Here is a 6,048-nt window from a genome sequence, read left to right as displayed (position 1 = left end):
ACATGTGAACACAGACAAAGGTTGGATATCCAGAAGCCAAAGAGAGATACCTTAGAAGAAGCCAAACTTGCTGATGCTGTGATCCTGGACAACATGGTCTCCTGAATTGTGGGAAATGAGATAAACCTCTGATTTCCACCCCAACCATTCTGTGGTGCTTGCTGTGGCAACTCTTGCAAACTTGGATAGAGGGAGAAAGAAGGGTTGGTCTTTGTCTCGTGGTACAACTGCATACTAAATTGAGTGGCTTCCAAGACTGAAAGTGGCTTCCACAACTGAGTTTTCCTCTGCATGCCAGAAGCCTGCAGAACACTGTGTCCCTGCGAGCGCAGACTGAAGAACTGGGTGGAGGCCATGTGAGTGGCTCACAGTGGCAGCTGCTTGCCCCTGGAGCTGTACTTTGAGGACCTGCATTCCAATCTGTTGGAAACTCACTGGAGCAGCTCCCCCTGCTGCTTTTCCAGCTCTTGGGCCTGGTGGGGGTAAGCACTGACTACAGGTGGTGGTTATTTTCTAACTGCCACCTACTGCTCCCTTTTCAGTAAGGCCATGCTTAATCACCTGCTGCTCAGTGAAATCCTGAACTGTCCAAATAAACACTGCAGGAAAAGCTAAGATCAACAATTTAAGCTTGTGTTACCAGGCACCACATCACCTCCAAAAGAAAGTGGGGAGAAAGCTTTTCTGATCTAGGCTCCACTGTTACCAATGCCTTATCATGGCATCAGCCCTCGTCCATTGGTTAGGCTCATCCTCTTTGGGTTTCCCAGAATATTAATCCTGCATAAAATTCTAATTTACTACTTGCTAGAAAATACTGTGGATATTTACCAAAAGATTCCTTTATTGTACAGTAAGTCCTTACTGGGTTATGTCTAATTTGTCTTTGCATTATTAGGGAAAATTTCAGAACCTATCAACAGAAAAAATAAAACAACCGAAGTGGAACTTTAAGATAACACCACAATGCAGGGAAAGATAGCATTGGCTGAGACTACCTTCTCACAGTTTGCTTTAAATAGCTGCTTTCTTTAGGCCACTTCCATGCAACAAATGTGATCTCAGTTCCAATCATGTATCAGGTCCTGCCTCAGATTTCAAAATTATCTTTCTGACTCAAATGTGAGTTTCCAGTATGTCAAGGAGAAAGATAAATACAGGAAGAACTATAGCACAGTGAACACTGACCCAACAAGTGCTACTTGAAAAATAGCTGGAACAAGATACTGCTTTAAGAGTTCAAAGAAGAAAAGACAAGAATAAGGTTTTCAAGAGATAGAAAGAAAAGTGCTTCAGCATGAGCCCCATGTGCATATGGACAATACTAACAACAACAATGATAATGCAGATGATTGGAAACAAGGGCATGAATTTGAGAAAGGGATGTTGGGAGGCACAGGGGAGCTGTTGTAAGGGGAGGAAGAAGAGATGGACATGACAAAAATGTACTATACCAAAATATGAAGTGCTCAAAATGTTTTTGAAACAATGGCTTCCCAGGAAAGGTATCATGGGAAGACAAGCAGAGAGTATATAACAGAGGGTCATAGCAACGTCTCACAGTTGAGTGACTTCAAGACGGAGATGTACTCTCTCACCTTCTGCAAGCTGCAAATGGGCTGTGTGATGGTTGATACTGATTTTTAACTTCGAAAAAATCTAAAGTCTAAGAAGATAAACCTCTGAACATGTCCTTTAAATATGACTTAGGTTGACTGAGGTGAGAAGAGACACACTAAATGTAGGTCATTATGGGCCTGGAACCTGGACTGCATAAAGTCAGTTCTCAGCCCTCTTAACTGCAGACACAGGGTGAACAGCTACTTCTTGTTCCTGCGACCATATTTCCCCTTACCTGGTGGATTGTACATCTTAAACTATAAGTTATAAGTTGCTTCTATTTTTTCCTGTTTTTGTTTTTACAACAGCAAGCAATGTAATACATGATATCATTAGACTGGTTATTTCTGAGGGCTCTTCTGTCATTATCACCTAGCTTCTGGTGTTTTGCTGTCAAATGTTGTCACACTTTAATGATCCGATTTTTTAATCATTTATTGGTATACTCCTTGTGTGCTTGTATCCATGTCTAAATTCTTGGTTTCATGGAGAAAGCCATCTTGGAGCAAAGGCTTTCTTTTCTCTGCTATGAATCCCATCTGATCTGATTATGTCCATCGGTAGCTATTTTACTTCTCAAATGATGTCACATTTTAATGTAATTGGAACTAGAATATAAGCAGTGGGTGGAGGCACAACTCAGTCAATAGCAGCTATGTTTTGGGGGAGGCAGAGACCACAAGGAGACTAGGAGAAAAATCTCTAGGATGCATGTAAGGCTTCTGCTTCTAATCAACTTTGACTTGCTTAGTCCTTGATGGTTCTCTCTGCTGTCCCTCCCACACATATTTTGCTTATTTAGGTCCCTCTGACAATAATGCTCTCCTGTGTCCCTCTGTCTTCCCTCTTACCCCAACATTGTCAACTGACTCCTGCACTGGGGAGGGTACAGGGAGCTTTGGGGATAGCATTTGAAATGTAAATGAAGAAAATATCTGTCAGATGAGGGAGCCATCTTGGGTCCCTGATCCCTCAGAGACTAGTCTGCACAGGTCAACTCACAAGCTGCGAAGGGTGAATGAGTGGAATGCAGATGCGGCACAGGTTCTGGGACAGGCAGAAGCAACACAGCTTCTGGAACAGACCCTTTTTCCGGCTCCAGACATTGGGCACTTTCCTCACCAGAGGAGAGGTGTCTGCCAGGGAGGGCTCTGGCCACCAGAGCAGGTGAGAGAGCCATCTTGTGTCCATGTCCCTTGGAGACCAGTCTGTGCAGGTGAGCATGCAGACCGCAGAGGCAACACATCTTCTGGGAAAGGCCCTGTTTCAGGCCTTCATCTTCAGCCAGGAGGCAGGTCTGAATGCCAGATATTTGTGCACCTTCCCTGCAAGAGGAGAGCATGCCTGCAGAGAGTACGCTGACCACTGAGACTCAGGAGAGAGCTAGACTTCCAGGTCTGCTGACAGAATCACAGGAGGAGCAAGCTCCAACCAGAGACAACGATAACAACTAACTCCAGAGATTACAAGATGGCAAAAGGCAAACATAACAATCTTAGTAACAGAAATTAAGACCACTCACCCTCATCAGAACCCAGCATTCCCACCTCAGTCAGTCCTGGATACCCAGACACACCCGAAGAGCAAGACTTGGATTTAAAATCATATCTCATGATGCTGGTAGCGGACATCAAGAAAGGCTTTAATAACTCACTTAAAGAAATACAGAAGAACACTGCTAAAGCGGTAGAAGTTCTTAAAGAATTACAGGAAAACACAACCAAACCAGTGATGGAAATGAACAAAACCATCCAAGACCTAAAAAGGGAAGTAGAAACAATAAAGAAGACTCAAAGTGAGACAATACTGGAGATAGAAACCTTAGGAAAGAAATCTGGAACCATAGATGCGAGCATCAGCAACATAATACAAGAGATGGAAGAGAGAATCTTAGGTGCAGAAGATTGCACAGAGATCATGGTCACAAAAATTAAAAAAAAAAGTATGGAAAAAGATCCTAACTCAAAACATCCAGGAAATCCAGGACACAATGAGAAGACCAAACCTACAGATAATAGGAATAGATGAGAATGAAGATTTTCAACTTAAAGGGCTAGCAAATATCTTCAACAAAATTATAGAAGAAAACTTCCCAAACCTAAAGAAAGAGATGCCGATGAACATACAAGAAGCCTGCAGAACTCCAAATAGACTGGACCAGAAAAGAAATTCCTCCCGACACATAATAATCAGAACAAAAAATGCACTAAATAAAGATAGAATATTAAAAGCAGTAAGGGAAAAGGGTCAAGTAACATATAAAGGCAGGCCTATTAGTATTACACCAGACTTCTCACCAGAGACTATGAAAGCCAGAAGATCCTGGAGAGATGTTATACAAACCCTAAGAGAACACAAATGCCAGCCCAGGCTACTATACCCAGCAAAACTCTTAATTACCATAGATGGAGAACACAAAGTATTCCATGATAAAACCAAATTCACACAATATCTTTCCACAAATCCAGCCCTTCAAAGAATAATACAGGGAAAACACCAACACAAGGACGGAAACTATACCCTAGAAAAAGCAAGAAAGTAATCCTTCAACAAACCTAAAAGAAGACAGCCACAAGAACAGAATTCCAACTTTAACAACAAATATAACAGGAAGCAACAATTACTTTTCTTAAATTTCTTTTAACATCAATGGACCCAATTCCCCAATAAAAAAACATAGACTAATAGACTGGCTACACAAACAGGACCCAACATTTTGTTGCTTACAGGAAACCCACCCCAGGGAAAAGGACAGACACTACCTCAGAGTGAAAGGCTGGAAAACAATTTTCCAAGCAAATGGTCTGAAGAAACAAGCTGGAGTAGCCATTCTAATATCGAATAAAATTGACTTCCAACCCAAAGTTATCAAAAAAGATAAGGAGGGGCACTTCATATTCATCAAAGTTAAAATCTCCCAAGATGAACACTCAATTCTAAATATCTATGCTCCAACTACAAGGGCAGCCATACCCATTAAAGAAACTTTAGTAAAGCTCAAAGCACACATTGCACCTCACACATTAATAGTGGGAGACTTTAATACCCCACTCTCACCAATGGACAGATCCTGGAAACAGAAACTAAAAGAGACACATGGACACTGACAGAAGTTATGAAACAAATGGATTTAATAGATATCTATAGAATATTTTATCATAAAACAAAAGGATACACCTTCTTCTCAGTGCCACATGGTACCTCCTCCAAAATTGACCATATAATTGGTCACAAAACAGGCCTCCAGAGATACAAAAATATTGAAATTATCCCATGCATCCTATCTGATCACCACGGACTAAGGCTGATCTTCAATAACTACATAAATAATAGAAAGCCAACATTCACTTGGAAACTGAGCAATACTCTATTCAATGATTCCATGGTTAAGGATGAAATAAAGAAATTAAAGACATTTTAGAGATTAATGAAAATGAAGTCACAACATACACAAACTTATGGGACACAATGAAGGCAGTCCTAAAAGGAAAGCTCATAGCCTTGAGTGCCTCCAAAAAGAAACTTGAGAGAGCATTCACTAGCAGTCTGACAACATACCTAGAAGCTCTAGAACTAAAGGAAGCAAATTCACCCAAGAGGAGTAGAGGGCAGGAAATAATCAAACTCAGGGCTGAAATCAAACAAGTGGAAACAAAAATAACTGTTCAAAGAATTAACCAAACCAGGAGCTGGTTCTTTGAGAAAAATCAACAAGATAGATAAACCCTTAGCCAGACTAACTAGAGGGCACAGGGACAGTATCCTAATTAACAAAATCAAAAATGAAAAAGGAGACATAACAGCAGAACCCGAGGAAATACAAAACATCATCAGATCATACTGCAAAAGGCTATACTCAATAAACCTAGAAAACCTGGATGAAATGAACAAGTTTCTAGACAGATACCAGGTACAAAAGTTAAATCAGGATTAGATTAATGATCTAAACAGTCCCATTTCCCCTAAAGAAATAGAAGCAGTCATCAATAATCTCCCAACCAAAAAACGTCCAGGACCAGATGGGATTAGTGCAGAGTTCTATCAGACCTTCAAAGAAGACCTAATTACAACTCTTCTCAAACTATTCCACAAAATAGAAACAGAAGGTACTCTACCCAATTCATTCTATGAAGCGACAATTACTCTGATATTTAACCACACAAAGATCCAACAAAGAAAGTGAACTTCAGACCAATTTCTCTTATGAATATAGATGCAAAAAATATTCAATAAAATCCTTGCAAACCAAATCCAAGAACACATCAAAATGATTATGCATCATGACCAAGTAGGCTTCATCCCAGGGATGCAGGGATGGTTTAATATACGGAAATCCATCAAGGTAATCCACTATATAAACAAACTCAAAGACAAAAACCACATGATCATCTCATTAGATGCTGAGAAAGCTTTTGACAAAATCCAACA

Source organism: Mus musculus, chromosome 12 (assembly GCF_000001635.26).
Source record: "Mus musculus strain C57BL/6J chromosome 12, GRCm38.p6 C57BL/6J".
NCBI lineage: Eukaryota > Metazoa > Chordata > Mammalia > Rodentia > Muridae > Mus > Mus musculus.
Note: the sequence above shows the minus strand (reverse complement) of the source record.